Genomic DNA, 24,020 nt, shown 5'->3' on the forward strand with positions numbered 1-24,020 from the left:
TAATTCATTGAGGTATAGAGTTAGCTTGTGTAGTTGATGTCTTTGTTTATTAATGTGGGCATTTATTGTTATGAACTTCTTAGAAGTTCTTAGTTTGGCTGCATCCCCTAAGTTTTGCTATGTTGTGCTTCCTGTTTTGTGTTTCTCAGTATACTTTTCTATTTCCCTTTTAATTTCTTCTTTGATCCATTGGTGGTTCAGGAGAGTGCTGTTTAACTTACAAATACATGGAAATACTCCACTTGTTCTCCTATTGTTAATTTCTAGCATGTATACCATTTTTCAAATTTATTTTTTATTTTAACAAGCATACCATTTTGATCAGAGAGATACTCAGTGTGATTTCTATCTTCCTGAAGTTGCTAAGACTTTGTTTCTATTGCCTAACATATAATCTGTCTCAGAAGATGTTCTATGTATACTTGAGAAGAATGTGTATTCTACTATTGTCAGAGAAAATGTTCTGCATATGTCTGTTAGGTCCATTTGGTCTATAGTGTTGCCCACATTGACTCTTTCCTTATTGATTCTCTGGATTATCTAATTATTAAGAATAAGATATTAATAATTTTTATATTATTTGATTCTTTCAGTTCTGCTTTTGCCTTATATATTGAGATGCTCTAATATAGGGTAAATACATATTACAATTGTAACATCCTCCTGTAGGACTGATGCCTTTATATAATGACATTCTTTAAAAATGGCAAAAGAGAAAGTCTTTCTTGTCTCATAGATTTATAGCTACCCCTGCTTTTTAAAAAAATTATCTTTTGCTTGAAATATCTTTTTCCATCCTTTCATTCAGTCTGCATGTCTTTAAGGTTACAGTGAGTCTTTGTAGGCAGAATACCGTTAAATCTTGATTTTTTTTTTTATACATTCAGCCATTGTATGTCTTTTGGAGAACTTAATCCATTTACATTTAAAGTAATTATTAATAGGTAAGGACTTAGTATTGCTGTTTTGTTAATAGTTTTCTTTTTTATAGATCCATTGTTCCTTGCTTCTTATCCTACCCAATTTTGTGTGTTTGATGCCTTTTGGTATCAGTTTGCTTTGACTTGATTATCTTTTTTGTAATCACTACAGGCTTTTTCTTGGGGTTACTATGAGGCTTATATGAAATATCTTAAGTTGTTTTCAATTTATTCTCATTTTAATTTTGAGAGCACTCCCTATGTTTTCAAATTATACTTTTCACCACATGTAGGTTATTGATGTTATAATTTATATATTTTTAATCTATCCAAAATAATTCAAAATATTATACTTATTTTCATTGCCTTTGTTTTTAAGTTTTAAACTAGTGTTGTAAGTGAATTATGTACAGTTACCATATTACAGAATATATATTTGATCATATATTTACCATTACCAGGGAGTTTTATACTACCTTATGCTTTTATGATATAAACCATCCTTTTTCTTCAGTGAAAAAATTCCCTTTAACATTTAAGACCTGTCTAGTCTTAGAACTCTCTCAGCTTTTGTTTATGAAAGCTCTCTCTCCTTCATTTTTGAGTAATTTCTTGGCCTGGTATAGAATTCCTGGTTTATAATTTCTTTCGAGATTTTGAATATATTATTCCATTCTCTCTTAGCCTGAAACTTTCTGTTGAGTAGTCTTATGGGGGTTCCCTTTAGGTAAATTCTCTTTTCTCTTGCTGCTTCCAAAATTCTTTCTTGGTCTTTGACTTTTGCCAACTTAATTAGAATGTGACTTATTGGCGCCCTAGTTGGCTTCAGTCTATTTTGGATCCTTTCAGCCTCATGGATTTGGATGTCCATTTCTCTCCCAAAATTTGGGAATTTTCAGCCATTAGTGCCTTAAATATACTTTATCCCTTTCTTCCTCCTGGGATTCCTATGTGGGTATTTTTCTTTTGATTGTGCCCTATTGGCCCTGTATACTTTTTTTTTTTTTTTTTTGCATGGTCAAGTCTGCTGGTGAAGCTATTTAATTGTTCAGTTCATTCAGTGTATTTTTCACTTCTAGGATTTAATTTTTTATGATTTTTATTTGTTGAACTTGTTCATGCATTGTTTTCCTAATTTTGTTGTCTTCTGTGTTCTGTTAACTGTCAGACACTTCAGAATAATCCTCTTAAGTTTAGTGAACTACAAGATCTCCATTTTTTAGTGTCATTTATTAGCGCTTCATTAGTTGCCCCAGTGGTATCGTGTTTACATTTTTTAGTGATTTAGGTCAGTATCTGCACATTTGAGTAAGTGGTCTCCTCTTCTAGACTGGGCCAGACCACTTGACTTGATTTTCTGCATTTATCAGTTTGTAACATCTTTGAGCAGGTGGCACTTGCTATCAGGGTCTGTTTAGGTGAGGCTTCGAATTAGTGTTTCTGCTTAGATGAGGCCCTTCACAGGTCACAAGTTGGAAAGAGCTCTGGTTAGGGTTGTGTCAGTCTGGAGGCCGCTCTATATTCCTTTGCCTGGGCAGGCTGCAGACTAGTCTTTTGAGGGTGGGAGGAATCAAGTCAGACCTGCACACTCAGCTGTCTGGACAAATGGCTCCACAGATACAAAGCTGCTGGTGATGTTCTCTGTTCAAGTACCATTATAATCAGGGCTGGCGGGCACGCTACCAAGATTAGGGGTTTCAGCTAGCAGGACTGGAGGCTCTATTTAGCAGTGGGCAGAGCTGCAGCTGAGCTTTCCTGCACAAGGAGGTGTAGGCAGCCAAAGAAAAGGTCCCAAGTCTGCTTAGCTCCCCAAGTGAGAGTCTTACCAGACATACCTGTGCCTCAAACTCTCTGGCCAGATAAGCTCACTAGTCTGTCTCCACAGATGGGCAGAGCCACTGGCTGGGCTGTTTGAGCCCTGCCGTGCCATGACATTTCCCAGTTACCAGAACAGGCTTGCTGGTTGGGCAGGGCCAGGAACTGCATTCAGTATTGGTCTGGGCTAAGAATTAGCTGCCTTGCCAGGGTGAGGAGACCAGACTCAGAGTACAGCAAGGATCTTCATCTGAGTTCCCAGATCAGGCAGACCTGCATCCTGCCTCATTCCCTGGTCAAACTGCACCACTGTCTTGGCCGTGCAGATGGGTGAGGCTGCTCCTTGGGACTTCCACCTGGGCATTGCTGGTAGGAGCCATTTGGCCAAGATCTGAATGCTAGTTTTTGCAAGCCCTGCAGATTCTCCCATGATCTCCTTGAGGTGAGACCAAAGTATAAACTCCCCAAAAGGGACCCACTGTCCATGATGGGCTCTCTTTTCTTACGGGACGGCTGTAGGCTTTAGGGAGACCTCCCCATGTGTCCCTCCCTCGGCTGGCATAACACCAATGTGTAACTGCTCCTCTTATCCTTCCAGTGAGGTCTGTCTCCAGGTCTTTGGTGCAGAGGTGCTTCACATTCTAGAATGTTTTCATTGAGGTCTCATCATGAATGGTTTTCAGTTCTTGTACAGTCAGGAGCTACCTATGTCACCTTCCTGGTGACATCACTCCTACCCCATACCTATGCAGCCATTTCTGCTCTTTTTACATATTTGCTATTTCTTCCTGCCATTTACCATCCTGTGTGGCTGGGAGTTTCCTGATGGCAGTCCAGTCTTCTCATTCTTCATGTCTCCTATTACAAGGTTCCGGAAAGATAGATGGCTCACTCACTGTTGTTAGAAAGTTGTTTTCTTTCTCCCTCAGAGACCAGGTGCCAGTAAGCAAGTGTAACGTCATTAAAAACTTAGTTAATGCTCTGTTCACACTGAAGTTTTAATCTTCCAAAGAATGTTACCAGGGAAGCTTGATGAGTAAACAGGCCATGAAAGGAGGGTAGCAGTCCCCACATCATTCAGCAGGAAGGTTGTAGATCTGAGAAATAAAGAGGAAAATCTCACTTTTTTGGTCTTGGAGTTTACTAAACCCACCTTGGCGCAGGGCACTTAGGGTTCCTTTTCCTTCTGCCTAGAAGCCAGCTTCTCCTGTTCGATAACGTGCTTTTAAAACCTTCGGGGCGCCTGGGTGGCGCAGTCGGTTAAGCGTCCGACTTCAGCCAGGTCACGATCTCGCGGTCCGTGAGTTCGAGCCCCGCATCGGGCTCTGGGCTGATGGCTCAGAGCCTGGAGCCTGTTTCTGATTCTGTGTCTCCCTCTCCCTCTGCCCCTCCCCCGTTCATGCTCTGTCTCTCTCTGTCCCAAAAAAATAAATAAACGTTAAAAAAAACCAAAAAAACAAAAAAACCTTCATCCGTCAGGTCTTTGCTCAAATGCAAGTCCTTCCCTGACCATTTAATCTAAACTGGCATCTTCTAGTCACCCTGGATCTTATTCAGTATATTTTTTTCATAAAAAACTTAACATAATCTGTAACACTTGTTTCTATATTTCGTTTGCTTATTTATTGTCTGAACCTCCTCTAGAATTAAAGTTCCATGAGGCACGGATTCTCTTTGTTCACTGCAAAGTCCCCTGTGCCTCAAGATTATTGGCAGAATAAATGAACTGGGGGAGAGAGTTAATAAATGAATTAGGGAGGAGTGTGTCTGAAACTGTGGGTCTTGCATGGTGTCAGCATCAATGGGGATCACGAGCATTTCATCATTCTTAGAAAGGCAAAGCCTTACCCTAGACCTTATGAACCAGGAACACTGGGGGTGAGGCCCAGCAGTCTGCATTTTACGACTCTCCAGGTGCTTCTGATACCTGTTCAAACTGGTTGGGCTCTGTATCTCAACCTTCAATACACAATTAAGTCACCTGGGGTATCTTCTCAGAATGCAGATTCTTGTTCAGGAGGGGTGGCTGGGGGTCAGGGAGCCTCCATTTGTCACGAACTCCAGGTGGCGCTCGTGCTGCTATCCACTCGCTTGCCAAGAATCTTTGCTGTCATCTGGGGAGCTATAAAATGTACTGATGCTGGTGCTGCCCTTCCACATTCTAATTTAATTGGTCTGGAGTACAGCTGGACTGAGTCCTTTGAAAAGCTCCTCTGGCGATGCTCATGTGCAGGCGAGGCTGAGAACCGCCGCCTTCAAGGAACAGCACGTGCCTCTTCAGAGTGTCACTGCCTGCGGCAGGTGAGAGGCATTCTGATTCCTGGTCTGAAGGCATGTTTGGGCCAGGGTATTCCTATGGTTTAGGTACCGTGAGACACAAGACCTGAGTGTTTTTTGAGAACACCCAGAAAATGAAGGCTACAGGAAAGCAAACTCAAGAAGCTAGAAGCTGTGGGGGAAGTCAAAACCCTCCGCTTACTTACCCACCCTAGATGCACAAACCCATCCACTTGGTATCAGGATTTGATGATGCTCACTCGATGCAGATCCAGGAATACAAAAACCAGTGATGTTTTGTCCTGAAGATAAAATGTTTCAGGGATTACGTTAGCTGGCCAGGTTAATTAAAAATGACTCCGATAATTAGTTTCGTGTGTTTAGTTTCTTTGTTATTACCTCAGGCGCTTTTCATAGAAGGGACAAAAGATCGTAAATTAAACCTCTTTTGGCTTCTCTGTCCCTCCTCTGAACTTGTGTTCTAAAAAAGTGCATCATGCATTCAGAAGGTTGTCTAGATTTAAAATAAATCATCCTTTCAGCATACACAGCTCCAGATATGTTGGGTTATACCTTGAGAATGAAGAGACATAAAAGTGCTGTTTTGTTTTGTCTTTTTTTCCTATTAACATGCCCAGTGGGACTTCTTTAAGAGGTTGATATTTATTAGGATGTTGCAAGAATGCTATCCAAAATGAACAATGAGAAAATAAATATAAATACCTCTCCTAATAAGATTTTAAAGAAGTCTTCCAAACAAGACACAGGAAGTGGGCTGTAACCCTGAATCACTTGTTCTGAGGTCTTGGGTGGAGCTTTTTCTCTGCTTTCTAGGCTGCAGTGAGGGTTATAAGGGTTCAGCAGGAAAAAAGCTCTGGGAGGCAAAACCATACCCTTTTTCTGGGAACCATCCCCCACCCTAGTCAAGGAGGCCAGCAAAGCAAGGACTATATTAAAGGATACTGTCCAACTTGGTCATAGTTGTTTCACAATGTAGATACCATATAAACCTGGCTAATTCCCTCTCCGAAAAATTAGAAAATTGGAATAAGGGGACACAAAGTCTGGGAGTTTTAAAGGTACTTAAATGACATCAGTGTAGAGCAGCGCTCTGCTATCGAAACTTCTCAGGTAATAGAAATGTTCCATACCTTGTATTATCCAATAGAGTAGTGCCATGTGGATAATGAGTATATGAAAGGCAGCTACAATGACTGAGAAACTGAATTTTTAATTTTACTTAATTTTAATTTAAATTAGCAATTAAATTTAAATTTAAAATTACATTTAAAATTAAATATAGTGTATGGGGCTCTGTGCTGATAGCTCAGAGCCTGGAGCCTGCTTCAGATTCTGTGTCTCCCTCTCTCTCAAAATATAAACAAACATTTACAAAAATTAAAAAAAATAAAAAATATAATATATACATTGTATTGGACAGCATAGCACTAGAGTTCAATTTTATGGCCTTTGGCTTCCAAGGAAATCTCCAGAGCCTCTTTGGGTATCTCCTTTGTCAACTTATGGTTCTTTAGCTGTTGCATCAATTTTATGAGATACCCCAGGAGCTTTTTGATAAATCCCCAATTTATTTCAACTAGCCAAAGGAGCCCTAATTAAGAGATTACATTAATGGAAAGCTTAAATACTGTTCTTTTGTAGAGGGAGTTCTGTCCATCACATTAAAACCATACAGATGTGAAGATTCTGGACCTATTCTTCTCCATGGGTATTCCCCCAAAGTAGGAAGTAAAGGTGGAATAACTCTCTACTTAACATGTCACAGGGCTACTTACATAGGTGGAAGTGCCTCACATGGTGCATGACCTTGAGCGTTTTTTTTCCACAACATGAGCTTTGGTTCCCCCCAATCATAAGGCGGGGGGAGCTTTTTAATTTCAACATTGTAACTGTTATCACATAATATCTCATCCAATCTTCTCAACAAGTTTGTGAGGTAGATGCCCTTACTGTCACCATCACCATCAGGACATCACTGCTATTCCTTAGCATTTAGAGATACCAAGAATCAGAGGTGAAGTCAGTTGATGCAGATCCCACTGTTAATATGCAGAGGAGGCAGAATTCACAACCCGGTCTTCTGAGTCTGAATTTGACTCTTAGTCGAGAAGAACATCTGTATCTGTTTTAAAATTTTACGGACACAGAAGAAATACCATATATTTTAATACTTTGGAGAAAAAATGTGAAGCAAATAAAATTCTCATTTTAAGAGAGGAGAAGAGCAAGGGTATCACTCTTTTTTGGGTCTGGATTTTGAGGTGTGTTCTTCAAAGTTCTGTGCTTGGAATGAAGCTTGTAATATAAAAATGGACTAAAAATTATGGGGAGATCTAGAGACTGTGCCTTAAAGGTAAGCCAGATTACTGTTCTGTTTAATTATAGCCGATTCTTTTGGCATCTAGTATGTTCTATTCTCACTAAATCCTTACCACAGGCCAATGGGGTTAATACTAAAATTCTTAGTTTCAATATGAAGTCTTGATAAAGGTTGACTGACTTGTGCACAATCACAGAAGTTGGCCACGATCTGCCTGACTGTACAGCTCAAGTTCTAAGCGATGATTTCTTCCATGTGAATTATGAATCTTTAATAAAATTTCACCATAATGATTCACCTTGTTTTACTGGCACTGCATACATAAAAGGAGCCAGTGTCCACAATGGGCGTATCATAGGACTCCTAGGGGATTAATGTAATGGTGACAAAAACACTGGCATGAGATAGCTCAAGGTGATGTGAGCCTCAACCATACCAACCTCTCCTAGATATTTCTTCTCTGATGTTAACATTGAAATGCTATGGCTTTTCTTAAACAGGGGACAGATAACTGCATTACACTCTTACTAGATCCCATCTCATAGAATGCACCTTATCCTTTGTGGTAATACATAATCAAACTCACAACCAGAAAGAATAGAACTTGTGGGATGCTGAATTATTCTGACTCCTAATATTGCTATTAGATAAGATAAAGGCCGAAGAACAGTCTGTATGTGCTTATCTCCTCTAAGCATCATTGATGTATTGTATGTGCAGAATTCAAGAGGATGGATGAGAGGTTAAGTATTACATTTTCTCATTAAAGGTTACAGTAACCTATTACAAGAAGACTGTAACTTAAGGTGTGTGGCTGAGGAAGAGCCTGTATTTGGACCAAAACGAGATCCCCTCCAGAAAGTTCTGATTTATCAGAGGCCTTGTGGGGCACTGTGAACATTTTTTAAACAGCCCAAGCCAGATGAGCATGTGTGAAACTCATGTTGAGGATGCATATGGGAGACTTAGGTTTCAGGTCAAGAATGACCGAAGGTTGCTCTCAGCAACAGGCTATCTTGAATATGGTTAGCCACCCACTATGGAAGTGGGATTTCAGAGGTTAATGATGACTTTATTGGTAGTCCAGTGCTGGGGATTATTGATCTGGCTCTGGTTCTATTCATCGAACCTACCATATGATCTATAATAAGGAAGTATTGGACTGAAGAGTTTCCGTCAATATTAAGAGCTGAGTTCATATGGCTTTTTTCATTTATAACTCATTACCAAGAGGGAGAGGTGGTCACAGGTGGGGTGACCAGGAATGTGGACGAACTCGGATAATGACATATTGGCAAGAATTAGAAGGCACTGTGATGATTAGCTAGAAGGAGAGATACTGATGGGGAAGAAAATAATTATTTTTCAGATTCAAACAATTATTTTTAATATTCCTACAGAGCTGATTATTCACTAATTAAAGTGTTCAGCTTGACACAAGATTAATGGGAGAAGCGGATTAAATGGAGATTTTACCTAGATTGAAAGTGATTTGAGGACAAAGAGCCCTGTCTTTGTCATAATTGCCACGTGTAGCATTATGGCAACTATTTCATCCAATGTCAACAACTGTTTGTTGACAGGAACTATACAAAGTGACTATTAGGCAAGAGACTTAATAGGAATCAGAATTGTCTGAAAATTAGAGCTGATAACCAACCGAAGAAGTCCTTATGTCACTAGATATTTATTATCAGAGTCTGGATAGCCACCTGTCAGGTGATCTGTCCACATGAAAGATGCCTAGATAGGTACTTTTCTGAGTTTCCACAGTGATATTGTTAGTAACTAACGGATACATCAGAGTATAAATCACTCATTGTATATCATCCTTGAAGCTGATTATATTATTGAAGTAAGTTTAGTATCTGAGTAGCAAGGACCCTGAAGAATGAAGGAAAACATTGGCTGGGGAGGACATAGTAGGGAAGTCTAGATCCCTGATGAAAAAATGTACCTTTATAACAAGTTGGTTCTAATATTTCCCAGAGACTTGATATCTTCCCCCCGCCCCAGCCCCCCGCAGGACCTGTTTGGCTACTCAGCCAAGGTCTTGGTGGGTTATGACTGAAGGACTCCCATCTCTACCAACTAGACATGATAGTTGTCATTTCTCTCATCAGGCTTTTTTCCTTCCTTGAATCGAGAGTTGAATAGGTATCTACTTACACTACACACACGTATATATCCACCTACCTGCTTGTCCATGTATCCCTTTCTCCCTCGTTCCTTGAAAGTGCATTATAGTGGGCTTCAGGTGATCTCCCATAAATTCCATGTGGCCGTGGCCAAGTCATTTAACCTCTGTAAAACAAAGGTCTGATGAGTTTCCACCTGGAGTCCTTTCCATTCCAAATGTAACATTTGCATCATAGGCACAGCACAGGAAAAGTGAACATATAAAACCTATTTTCTAATTCAAGGGAACATTAGATCTGGATTTGGAGAGTCACACAAGTGATAAGGCAACAACCAAAGTGACACGACTAGGCAGAATATGATTGTGTTGAAAGAAAAGGGGGCAGTAAGTTCTGCTAAGGGTTATGACAGGGAGGAGTTCCTGGAAAAGTTGTGTAAAAAAACAGGCTTCCTAGTGATAACAGTTAAATTGACAGAAAGAATCAAGGCAGAGGGTTTCCCCAAAATGGTGGAGGCAGCATACTGTGTATAAAGCCATGAGTATGCACGAAGGTAAAGAGCAAATAGGTGTTTTATTTTATATAAACAAAAGTTATAAAGATACTAGACATTTTCAAACCCTTTAAAAATGATTTTTTTCATCTTCGAGAGAGAGAGAGAGACAGAGCACAAGTGGGGGAGGGGCAGAGAGAGAGGGAGACCCAGAATTCCAAACAGGCTCTGAGCTGTCAGCACAGACCACGAGATCATGACCCCAGCTGAAGTCGTACACTTAACTGACCAAGCCACCCAGGAGCCTCAAAGATACTAGACATCTTTAAAGTGCCAGGTTCAGGATGTAGGGCCTCCCAATCAACATACCGGGGGGGGGGGGGGGTTGAAGGTTGAACAGAGCAATGCTTTACAAATAGCTTTTTGGAAAAAAAAGCCTGAAAGCCTGGAGGAACATGGACTGATTGCATGGGACAGAGTTAGAAGAAAGAAACTAGACAGAGATGTCTCATTCTAAGTTCGCTATTTTTCTGCTGGAAAAAAACCCCATCAGCTTCCAATGAACTGCCTTTTATTATGACACAAAAGCCATAAAAGTAGTGATGTATATAAAAGCAGTGCAGGATGTTTTTAGTGGCTTTATGAAATAAAAACAGCAGTAGATAGTTAAAATTGGAATGCCCTGCATCAGGTTACAACCATCTGAGTTTGGAAACTTGGAACCGCAATGTAATCATATTTTTATAGCTCTAGCGTGGTCTTTTCACTCAGATAACTGAACTATGAGTGGGTGAGAAGGGAAAACCCAGCAAATCAATGCCGTTAAATAGCAAAAGAAGAGAGCCTTTGAATTTCAGTGGCCATGCCCATTATGAGTTTGATAAAATAATCAGTTTCCTGAAACCAGAAATATGTATACTATGAATAAAGTTAAGATTGATACTTGGGAAATCAACTTCTTTAACAAAATAATGTAATTGGTAGGAAGCTACCATACCAAGTGCTGTGACATCTGTGACTTCATTGTGTACCTATCACAATTCTGAGAAGGATGGTTTCCACAAATTCATAGATGTGAACACTGAGGTTCAGAAGAGCTGACACATTTGCCCATGGTCCCACAGTTGAGACAGGGTATCCCTGGATCGATCCCAAGATGGATTGTAAGCCTCATGTCTGCCGATGCCATGTGAAAATTTTCACAAACTTCACTCATCTGTGAAGATTCAGTGTCTTTCTGAAGTTGCCACTGTGGCTTTTAGACTGGAATGTTTCATTTGGTCACTGTGGCTGTGAAAATCCTGCTCAGGTCTTTTAGAAAAGAATCCTTCTTATTCATTAGCAAAGTTATCTGTCTAGAGTCTTTTGTTTGCTAGGGATGGAAGCAGATCTCTCTAGAGGTTATACAATCAACAGAAGAGTTGTTTGCTCAAGACAAATGATTTGCTTGGTGTAGTATGTTGTTATGGCAGAAATGTGGACATTCATGGATAATACACTGAATGATTTAGGTGATCAAGATTTTCTTTGATTTTGCCCCCGAGTCCACCCCAGCGTGGGGTTAGTAAAATGGTATACTAAGTTAAAAAAAAAAAGTATTTTAAGGAATGAAGGAAAGATGAGGCATCTGAATATTTAAGATACGTTCACAACTAACTTGTATTACCCTCATGGCCCAAGGGAGAATATGAGGTCTGGAGTGGTCATGCCATGGTCCATGAAAAGCAGCTCACATATTGAAAACTAGGTCAGGCTAACTGTTAAATCTATACTTAAATGGCCTCATTAAACCCTTTCTGTTAGAAGTTCTTCTAGTTGCACATATTACAAAGAAGGTTTTGACTCAGTAGCATTCAATGCTATTTCTTCATGTGTTATGTAAATAGAGAAAATAACACTTCATGTCAATCACCATTTTGGAGTAACTTCAGGAAGCTATGAGAAATAAAGAGGGAAATATGAGAATAGAAGGGTTGAGATTGCAATTATAGGCTCTATGGTCAGTCAGGGTTTGCCTCTTTCCTCCTTGATTTCTGTTTGAATGATAATTTCATCTACTTGTAAGAGGACTGTGAGAATAGAATGACATTATGTGTGTGAGCTGCTCAGCTCTGTGCTTGGTGCCTACCAGAGGTCAAATCACAATAGGTGTAACAGTAATCCCTATATTGTGTTGTGTATTGAATACTTATGTTCCAGGAATTGTCCTAAGTGACTTATGCACATTAATTCATTCAGTCCTCACTATCACCCCTTGAGGTGTAGGTATTATCATCTCTTGCGTGACGGTGAAGTAATGGAGGTACGCAGATGGTCTCACAGCCATTAAGGGTGGGTCCAGTGGTAGGACTCCACAGCCCATAATCATAACTACTATGCTGTATGGACCCTCTAGTAGTTACAGAAGACCACAGTGGGAGAGGAAGTGCCCAGTTCCACAGTGAGAGTCCAAATCTGGAAGCCACTGGAAGCCAAGCCAGGGAATGCTTTGGGGCATACAGGAGGGGCTGCATCCCAATGAAAGCATCAAGCACAGTTTTTAGATGTAGGGTTTAAGATAGGTACAGGGGAAAAGACAGGGAAACATTCAGGTAACAGGCCTATAAAAAGAATAATTTAAACTCTATTACAGATATTTGTTGAGTAACCTCTCAATCATTGGGTTGTGGCCAACCTGACTTCCCATCAACTAAACAGCATGATGCTGGTGTAGAGTTCAGATGGATCTGCCTCAAGTTCAGCTCTGCTGCTCATGAGCTGTGGATTCCACTTCTCTGACAGGCAGTCAGTCAGTAAATGCAGTTATCCTACCTCACGATGTTGCCTTGATTCTAAATGAGATGCCATAAATAACGTGACAACATAGTGACTGTCTATAGGAGGGTTTCAGTAAGTGTTGGCTGCCAGAAAAGGTCTGTGCCTTGGGTTACAAGTGAGACCTGAGTTTACCCAGCCAAGAAGGTCTGCCCATAATGCATGCCACTATCAATCATGATTTGCAATTCTTGCTCTGCACAGGTTGTAAGTATCTAGACCCATGTTAAGTTCATCTAGAAGACACATCCTACATTACCTTTGGAGATTTCCTTTATCTCTGTTTGTCTAAAATTCTTACAATTCCTATCATGGAAGAGTGTGTTTAGTTTTTTGGAAGGGCACGTTTTCATGAGAACTGCCTTTAGGTACCTTTGGAAAGGCTCTACGATACCACTTCTCACCTGCTTATGTGACATGAGGCACCCCAGTAGAGTTGCTAGATAAATGCATATGTATTAAATGCATATGTAACTGGGCATCTTGCATGTTAAGTATAAATAACATATTTTGGATATACTTCCAAAATTAGTTGTTTATCTGTAATGCAAATATAACTGGGTATCATATTATCATTTGCTATGTCTGATAGCCCTACTCTTAAGGTTCAGGGAGCTCCTTAGGGGTGGAATATCAGTTTTAAAATCAGATATGGGGGTTCAAATCCTCATTCGGTCACTTATTGGTTGTATAACCTTTCACTCTGAGGTAAAAAGTCCTTATGTTAACCAGGACAATTACAGATGAAGACACTCAGAGTCACTAAAAAGGTAGGGTGAAATAACATAGGCCAATATGCTTAGTACACCTCCCAGAGCATAATACAAGTGCCACATCTGTTAAAGTAACTTTCTGTGCTGTTAAAGCACTTTACAAACAGTGCTATTCCCTAAAACTGTACAGACTCATTTTTACTATTTTTTTATCCAGGGCCATACAATGGATAGGTGGCAAATTTGAGATCGTAACTCAAGTGTTCAAATTCCTACTCCAGAGTTTTCTCTGATGTCCCACTCTCTCTCCGGAAGGCTCTCTCACATGAATAATTGTCCCCAGTTAATGGGAGGAAGATTCAAAATGAAATTTATACCCACAGTTTGCAGTGTGGTCCATTGCCATGGCTTAGAGTCCTTAAGAGCAGGATTCTTCAGGAAAGCATTTTTAGCTTTTAGGATTTTGTTTCTAAGGATGGAAAATTCATTTTAGGAGAAGGAATGCAGGGTATAGTGGTGTTGGAGCCAGGATCAGTCTCACCCAGCATGTGAGCTACAATAGCACCAGTCACTACTCATGAACCATGGATACTCTCATGCTTGGTATTTAATATATGAACTCAAGGTATGTTATGCCTGGTTACAAAGGAGGATGTTGAAGGTTGGTGGAGTTATGTGATCTTTTCCCCAATCACACAGCTTGTAAGTAGCAGAGCTAGGATCCAAACTCAAGCATGACTTACACCAAAAGCCACTTTTTAATACTGCCCAAGGCTACTTCTGCTTGCTTTTCTAGTTTTTCTGAGCAACGATAAAGAAACAAAGCATCTGGTTCATGAACCAAGAACATGCCTCTATGGACCTCCCTCCTTACCCTTACCCCCAACCCTTAAAAGGGGAGAAACAGGGACTTGTGAAATTTCCACAGTTCCCTTAGGGACAGCAGCCAGGAATGCTTCATGGCTAGATGCACAATGCCTCAAGTACTCAGAATTTCATTTCCTCAGCCACAAAAGCCATTCATTGCCACCACGGGCCCAATATAGCTGGTCCCTTGTTCTAAGCCTGAGAAATTCTCTCGGTATCTTACTTCTCAGGGAGAAGGGCCATGCCAGGCCCTGGAGGTACTAATGATGGAGAGCAGCAGATTTGAGATGTGCCAGTCTCATTTATAACCATGTTGTGGGCTGGAGAGAGAAAGCCAGTCATGCTGATGAATAGTGATTTACCTGCCCAGCTAATAGCTACTTGTTGTAACATGACCTAACCCATGCTCAGAGCACAGGGTGTTCCGATGCAGCCGACAGCAACAGCAGAAAGACCACTCTGCATATAGTCTGAGAGTTAAGTTTCTGGGTCTACCAGTTAAGTGCATCTAGATAACTATCACCATAGATCCTATCATTGTTAACACTTACCCATTACACAGCAATTTCCGGGCACTAGAGGACAGCTTAAACATCAACAGAATGTAGCCCTGGGTCTCATATACGAACCCCTCCCAAAACAAAATTGGGAAGAGATAGACCTTTAGTGTGAGAAGTGCTCAGAACACAGGGCACACAGCAAGAAGGAGATAACTAAGTCTTAATGAGAAATAATGCTTTACTAGACTAGACTCGTTTACTAGACTAGAGGACATGTTCTGCAGAAAGAGAATACCTGTAGAGAGTAATATCAAGATGGTGACATAGGTTGTTCCTGACTTTAGGCCCCCTCATGAGACAACTATCCATGGCCAAGACCCTACTGCAAAAATCTTAGAACACAGGGTAAGACTGAAGCACTCACCAGGAACACAGAGACTGAGACAGACACCATTAAAAGAATAAGAGAAGAGGCTACACTGACAGCACTGCCCTTCCCCACTGAGAGGGCCCCTCTGAGCCTACAGCTCCTCCAGTGACAAGACAGCCTAAGCTGGACATCCAGCTCCCCGAGCATTGTGGGTTGCTTTTCAGGAAGCCCACTGTGGTCTCACTTTATATGAACTGTGGGGTAATCTGTAGGACTTGAGCACTGGGTATCAGAGTGCACTGGAAAAGGATGGTAAGGCTTACAGCAACCATGCTCAGATCCTGGCTGACTGAGCCCCAACTGCAGTGGCACCCGACTGTAAATCCCAGCCTAAGGCATTGCTCATCTATAGGGCCAACAGTGGCCCAGTCAGATGAAAGAACTCAGCAGGGCACAGGTCTGCCAGATTGAGGACCCCAGTTAACAAGCAATGCTGGCCTTGAAGCCAGTTGATTCTGCCTGGGAAGGGAGGCTAATTCATAGCTGCAGCTACTTCTGAGTTTAGATCCCTTCCCTGCCTTACCAGGAAACATCTGCCCATATGTAGAGCTCTGCCAGTGCCCCTATCTGCCCAGGGAGCTTGGTACACAGTTCGGCCTGATTTTGTCTCCAAAGAGCCTTGCCAGTTTAGGGGCCTATTCTGAGGCCCCACTTGGGTAGGAAATCTAGTTTATAGCCTTTCCCACTCTTGAGTACTGCCTCCACCCTGCCTGAGCAGGAAGTCTATTCAGAGTTCCAGGGAATCCATGTAGTCTGTCCTGCAATGCTGATTATAGTGGCACCTGAATAGAGAATCCAGCTGTCTGCCCAGGTAATGTGGTGCATATTTCTGCCCAGTTTTGTCCCCAGATAAGAGCTTTGGTGTTTGAATGATCCAGGCAGACTAATCTGAAGCCCCAACACTGCAGAGTAAAACATTCAGCCTTCCCAATCAGTAAACCTAACCAGAACCTGTGGGAAGTGGTATAGCCAATCCTCAGCCCTCTACCCAATAGCACTTGAACAAAGAACACAGCCAGTAGTTGCCCCTGTCTGCAGATCACAGCCAGTGGCCCATTAGGACCAGGGAATTAGGTGCATAGTCCTGCCTGACACAAGCTATTCTAACCTTAGTTCCCCTTCTGCTGCCCTACCCAAGCATCAAAGCTAATTCATAGCTCTGCTTCCTGCCAGGTATAATGCCCAATCCTGACCATCTAGAAAGCCTGACAGCAGAATCTGGGCAACTGTGGAACCTATGCTCTAGCTGCACTAGGACGTGGAACTATGCCAATAGCCCTATCCAAATGTTCTTTGCCAGTGGCACCCCCATCTCAACCTAGATCTTCAGCAGTGCCTTGCCCAAAAAGACCCGATAGCAACTCCACTGATTAAGGATGCTACCAGATTACATGTCCAGAAGCCCAAGCTGAGCTGAGTAGCAAAGGGCTATCTCTGTCAAAGCAAACCTTTGAAGTTTGGAGGGGAAGAAAACTTACTCAAATGAACAGATACCAATGTAGGGAATCAAGCATTGTGAAAAACCAGGTTAGCATGATACCACCAAAGGAAATTAATAAAACTGCAATAACAGACCCTAAAAAAAAAATGAAGCTCTGTGAATTGTTCAAGAATTTTGAAAATCTCTTAGAAAACCTCTTTAAGAAGTTTAAGGTCTAAGAAAACACAGACCTTAAGAAGTTTAGGTCTAAGAAACAATTCCTAAAAGAATTGAGGAAAACAATGAATGAACAAGAAGCTCAACAAAGAGATAGAAACCATTAGAAAAAAAACAAATCCCTAGAGCTGCAGAATGCAATGGTTGAACTGAAGAATTCATCGGAGAGCTTCAACATCAGACTTAACTATATAGAAGAAGAAAATCAAAGATCTAGAAGACAGGGCATTTGAAATTTTTCAGAGGCACAAAAAGAAAATAGTATAAAAAAAAAGCACATGCAAGAGAAGAAAAACTACAGACTTACAAAAAAACAAAAACAAGACAAAACAATGGGACTTCCAGAAGTTAAAGAAAAAATGAACAGAATGTATATTTAAAGCAATAATGACTAAAAATTTTCAGAGCACAGAGAGAGAAATAGACCTGCAGATCCATGAGGCCCAAGAGATCCCAAATAGGTTTAATCTGAATAGGGCAACACTGAGACACACTATAATTAAAGTGCCAAAAGTCAAAGACAAAGAAAGAATTTTGAAAGCCACAAGAAAAAAAGACAAGTTAGATAGAAGGTAACCTCAGAAGATCATCATATTTCTCAATAGAATTTTTCATGCCAGAAGCCAATGGGATGACATATTGAATATATTGAAAGAAAACAAGTTGTCAACCGAAATTATATATCTGGCAAAGCTGTCCTTCAAAAATGGAGGACAGAAAATCCTGGACAAGCAAAAGCAGAGGGAATTCATCACTAGACCAGCCTTAGAAGAAATGCTGAAGGGAGTACTTTGAGTCAAAAGGATGCTAAGTAACATAGTAAAAACATGAAGGTAGTGTAAAAGTCACTGGTAATGGTAAATATATAGTCAAACTGAGAATCTTGGTTATGGTAATATTGGTGCATAATTCACTTTAAAAGTTAAAAAATACACTAAAAATAACCATAACTACAATCTGTTATTGGATACACAATACAAAAATATGTTAATTGCAGTATCAGTAAATTTAAATATGTGGGAGGGAGTGAAATATAAATTTCACTAACACTGTTAAAGTTGTTATCAGTTTAAAATGGGGTGTTACAATTTAAGATATTGTATATATCCTCGTGATAACCTCAAAGCAGAAACCTGTAGTAGTCACATAAAAGATCGTGATCAAGAAGACAAAGCACACCAATTACAAAAATGATCAAATCACAAAACAAAACAGGATAAGAAGCAAGGAAGAAAAGGATGTAGAAACAGAAAACACTTAACAAAATGCTAATAGTGAGTCCTTGCCTATCAATAATTACTTTAAACACAAATGGATTAAATTCTCCATCAAAAGATACAGAATGGGTTAATGGATTAAAAAACAAGATGTGATTATATGCTGCCAACAAGAGACTTACTTTGAAGACACATATAAACAGTGAAGGAATCAAAATGACATTTCAAGCAAAGGGTAACCAAAAAACAAGCAGCAATGGCTATCCTTGTATCAGACATAATAGACTTTAAGCTAAAATGGTAAAAAAGAGACAAAGTGGGTCACTATTTAATGATAAAATGGTCAATCCTTCAAAAATATTTATTATTGTTGGGCACCTGTGTGGCGCAGTTGGTGAAGGGTCAGACTTTGGCTAAGGTCATGATCTCCCAATTTGTGGGTTCAAGCCCTGCATTGGGCTCTCTGCTGTCAGCACAGAGTCTGTTTGGATCCTCTGTCTCCCTCTCTCTCTGTCTCTCGCCTGCTTATGCACTCTTGTGCTCTATCTAAATAATGAACATTAAAAAAAGTACTACTGTTTTATCTTCATGAATCCAACATTCAAGTACCAAAATATATGAAGTACTAATAAAACTAGATGAAATAAACACCAATACAGTAATAGTTGGATATGTTAGTATCCTACTCTCAAAAATGGATAAATCATCTAGAAAAAAATCAGTAATGAAACAGTAAATTTGGACAACACTATGGCCAGAATTTTCTCTGTGTAATTGTTAGGTCCCTTTTATCTAACAAGTGCAGAATATACATTCTTCAGCATACACAGAACATTTTCTAGGGTAGATCATATGTTAGACTACAAACAAGTCATAGCAAATGAAAGACAATAGAAACCATACCAACCATACCATCTTCTCTGAACACAATGGCAAGAAACTAGAAATCAGTAACAGGAGGGAAACTGGAAAATTTATAAATACATAGCAGTTAAACTATATTGTTTCTGAACCAACACATCAAAGACTTAGAAGAGAAATTAAAAAGTATTTTAAGACAAATGAAAATAGGAATACAACATACCAAAACTTATGGGATGCAGCAAAACATTCTAAGAAAGATATTTTTAGCTCTAAATACTACTGTCAAATGAAAAGATTTCAAATAACCTAACTTTATGTATCCAGGAACTAGAAAAGAACAAAGTAAATCCAAGCAGAAGGAAAAAATATATATAAAGATTAAAGCAGAAATAAATGGAGAGAACAGGAAAATAATAGGTAAGACTAACAAAACTAAGAGTTGGTTCTTTGAGAAGATAAATAAAATTGACAAATATTTAACTAGACTTACCAAGGAAAAAAGAATGAGGACAAAATTAACAGCAAAAAAAATTGTAAATGATAAGAGGAGCCATTACAAATGATACCTCACAAACACAAAACATCCTAAGAGGCTACTATGAACATCTATACAACAAACTAGACATCCTAGAAAAAAATGCATCAATTCCTATAGATTACAAAATAATGAAGACTGAATCAGAAAGAAATAACGAAGCTTAACAGACCCATTAGTAGCAAGGAGATTGAATCAGTGAGATTATAAATACTTGGGATGCCTGGGTTGTTCAGTCAGTTAAGCATCCAACTCTTGAGTTTGGCTCAGGTCACCGTCTCACAGTTCATGAGATCAAGCCCCGTATCAGGCTCTGTGCTGACATGTGGAGCCTGCTTGGGATTCTTTCTCTCCATTTCTGCCCCTCCCCTGTTCGTGCTCTTCTTCTTCTTCTCAAAATAAACATTAAAAAAAAGCTTAACAAAATTTTAGGACTAGATGGCTTCATAGGTGAATTTTGCTTGGAACCACAAAAGACCCCCAAATGCCAAAGCAATATTGATAAAGAATAAAACTGGAGGTAATCATAATCTTAGATTACAAGATATACTACAGAGCTGTATTAATCAAAACAGTATGATCCTAGTATAGAAATAGACACATAGATCAATGGAACATAATAGAGAGCCCACAAATAAACCCACCATTATATGGTCAATTAATCTTCAACAAAAGCAGCAAGAATATGCAATAGGAAAAAAACAGTTGGCTCAACAAATGGTGTTGGGAAGACTAGACAGCAACATGCAAAAGAATGAAATTGGACCACTTTCTCATACCATACACAATAATAAATTCAAAATGTATGAAGGACCTAAATGTGAGACCTGAAACTATATAAATCCTGAAAAAAAGCACAGGCAGTAATTTCTCTGACATCAGCCATAGGAATGTTTTTCTAGATGTGTCTCCAGAAGCAAGTGAAACAAAAGCCAAAAGAAACTATTGGCACTAAATCAAAATATAATTCTGTACAGCAAAGGAAAAATCAACAGATCCAAAAGACAACCTATTGAATAGGAGAAGATATTTGTAAATGACATATCTGGTAAATGGTTAGTATCCAAAATACATAAAGAACTTATAAAACTCAACACAAACCCCCCCCCCCAAATAATCCAATAAAAAATGGACAGAAGATATGAACAGACATTTCTCCAAAAAAAAAAAAAAAAAAAAAGACATTCAGATGGCCAACAGATACCTGAAAAGATGCTCAATATCATTCATCATCAGGGAAATGCAAATAAAAACTACAGTGGAGGTATCACCTCACATCTGTCAGAATGGCTAAAATTAAAAATGATAAACAAGTGTTGGTGAGGATGTGGAGAAAAAGGAAACCTTATGCACTGTTGGTGAGAAAGCAAACTGGTGCAGTCACTGTGGTAAACAGTATGGAAGTTCCCCAACAAGTTAAAATAGAATTACCATATCCAGTAATTTCACTACTGGGCATTTATCCAAAGAATACACAAACACCAGTTCAAAAAGATATATACATCCCTATGTTGATTGCAGCATTATTTACAATAGCCAAATTATGAAAGCAGCCCAAGTGTCCATCAATAGATGAATGGATAAAGAAGATATGGTGTGTATGTGTGTGTACACACACACACACACACACACACACAATGGATTATTCAGCCATAAGGGATGACATCTTGCCATTTACAACAACATAGATGGACTTAGAAAATATGCTAACTGAAATAAGTCAATTAGAGAAAGACAGATACCATATGATTTCACTTATGGGTGCAATGTAAGGAACAAAACAAATGAATAAAAAAAAGAGACAAACCAAAAAACAGACTGATGGTTACCAGCAGCGAGGTGGGTGGGGGCATGGGTAAAGTAAGTGAAGGGGATTAAGCATACAATTAATATGATGAGCGCTGGGTAATATGTAGAAATGTTGAATCATTATATTGTCCACCCCAAACCAATAAAACATTGTATGATAACTATACTGGAAGTAAAATAAAACTTAAAAATAAGTAAAAGGATTATACCCCATGATCAAGTAGGATTCATCCCTGGGAATAAAGGATGTTTCAACATATGGGAATAAATGGAATAACTAACATTAATAGAATTGAAGACAAAAAATCATAGGATCAAGTCAATAGGTGAAGAAAAAGCATTTCACAAAATACAACATTCTTTCCTGATAAACTCTAAAGAAATTAGGCGTAGAAATAACATACTTCTACATAATAAAGGCCATACATGACAAGCCCACAACTAAAATCTACTCAGTGGTCAAAGTTTTAAAGCCTTTCCTTTATTTACTCAGTGTTGAAAATTTTATATTTCATTTGTTTTAATCTGTATTTATTTTTGAGAGAGATAAAGAGGAGAGAGAGTGTGTGTGCATGAGTGGGGGAGGGGCAGAGAGAGAGGGAGACACAGAATTCAAAGCAGGCTCCAGGCTACAAGATGCCAACACAGAGCTCAATGTGGGGCTCAAACTCACGGACAGCAAGATCATGATCTGAGCCCAAGTCGGACACTCAACCAACTGATGAGCCACTCAGGCACACCTCAGTGGCGAAAGTTTTAGAGTTTTTCCTCTATTATCAAGAACAAGACTACACTAAAAAACAAAACAATGACAACCAAAGAAACAAGGGTGCACACTTCTATTCAACACAGTACTGAAGAAATAATGACATCAGAATTAAAAAGAAGTAAAATTGTCTCCATTATATAGTTTTATATATAGAAAATACCACTGTTAAATGTAATGAACAAATTCAGTAAATTTTCAGGATACAAAGTTAACATACAGAAATCAGTGTTTTTACACATTGATAGTGAACTACCTGAAGGAGAAATACATCTCTTTTACAATAGTATCTAAAACAGTAAAATACTTAGAAATTATCTTGAAGCGAAAGATCTCTACACTGAAACTATGAACCAGTGATTAATGAAATTGAAAATGACATGAATACATGCAAAGATATGGTGTTCATGGATTGGAAAAATTATATTGTTAAAATGTCCATACTACCCAAATCCATCTATAGATTCAGTGTAATCCTTAACAAGATTCCACTGTTTGTTATTTTTCCCACAGAAGTGGAAAAAATAAAAATTTGAACCACCACACAAAGGACCTTTAATAGCCACATCCATCTTGAGAAAGAAGTCAAAATTGTGGATGCTGGAGGCATCACACTTTTGATTTAAAGCTATATTATAAAGCTAAGCAATCAAAACAGCATGGTGCTGGCATAAAAATCAACACATAGACCAATGGAGCAGAATCAAGAGCCTAGATATAAACCTTTGCATATACAGTTAGTTACTATTGGACAAGGGAGTCACAAGTATTCTAAATAGAAAAGACCATCTCTGCATTAAATGGTGCTGGGAAAGTTGGATATTCACATGTAGAATAATGAAACCATATCCTCATCTTCCACCACTCACAAAGAGTAGCTCAAAATAGAGTGAAGACTTAAATGTAAGAAGTGAAACCATAAAACTCTTAAAAGAAAATGTAGGGGAAAATTCTTGACATGGATCTTGGCAACGATTTTTGGATAGATTACTAAAAGCACAAGAAACAACAGAAAATAAGTTGGACTGCATCAAACTTGAAAGCTTCTCCCCAGCAAAAGAAAGAGTCAACAAAATGAAAAGGCAATGTGAGAAAATATTTGCAATCATCTGTCACGGTAAGAGGTTAGTATCCAAAATATATAAAGAACTACAGCTCAGTAGTAAAAACATCAGCAGCAACAACAATAACAAAATCCAATTTAAAACCGGGCAAGGGATCTGAACAGATCTTTTTCCAATGAAGATATTTGAATAGCCAAAAGGTACCTGAAAAGTTATCAGTCATCATTAGGGAAAGGCAAAACAAAACCTCAATGAGATACCACCTCATGCCTGTTAGAATGGCTATCATTAAAAAGACAACAAGTAACAAATACTGGTGAGGCTCTGGAGAAAAGGAAACCATTGTGCACTGTTGGTGAGAATGTAAATTGATATAGCCTCTATGGAAAATAGTATGGAGGCTCCTCCAACAGTTAAAAATATAAAAATAGTGTCAGCAATTCCACTCCTGGGTATATAGCCAAAGGGAACAAAATCACAATGTTGAAGAGATATTTGCACTGCTGTATCTATTGCAACATTATTTACAATAGTCAAGACATGGAAATAACCTAAGTGTCCACTGACAGGTGAATGGATAAAATATATATGGCATATATATGCAATAGAATACCATTCAGCCATAAAAAAGGAAATCCTGCTGATCAAATCAAATTGAATCGAATCCAAATCAATCCAGTCCAATCTGGATAGATTTTGAGGGCATTGTGTTAAGTTACATAAGTCACACAGAGAAAAACATACTGTATGGCCTCATTATAAGTGGAATGTTAAAAAAAATCATAGAAAAAAATCACATT

General features: G+C 39.0%; 2 long non-coding RNA genes across 3 annotated transcripts in view; one reads left to right on the forward strand and one right to left on the reverse strand.

Annotated features, from left to right (window-relative positions):
* The window catches only part of LOC147573425 (uncharacterized), a 783,429-nt gene that overhangs the window by 686,526 nt on the left and 72,883 nt on the right, over positions 1 to 24,020 (forward strand). The gene's annotated exons all lie outside the window — the stretch shown is intronic.
* LOC147573428 (uncharacterized) lies at positions 2,132 to 9,649 on the reverse strand. Its single transcript, XR_015244757.1, has 2 exons — positions 9,550 to 9,649; positions 2,132 to 3,832 (listed from the first exon to the last, which is right to left on the reverse strand). It is a non-coding gene; the product is annotated as an uncharacterized LOC147573428 (long non-coding RNA).

Source organism: Puma concolor, chromosome E2, assembly GCF_028749965.1.
Source record: "Puma concolor isolate L17-30 chromosome E2, mPumCon1.1.hap2, whole genome shotgun sequence".
Lineage (NCBI taxonomy): Eukaryota > Metazoa > Chordata > Mammalia > Carnivora > Felidae > Puma > Puma concolor.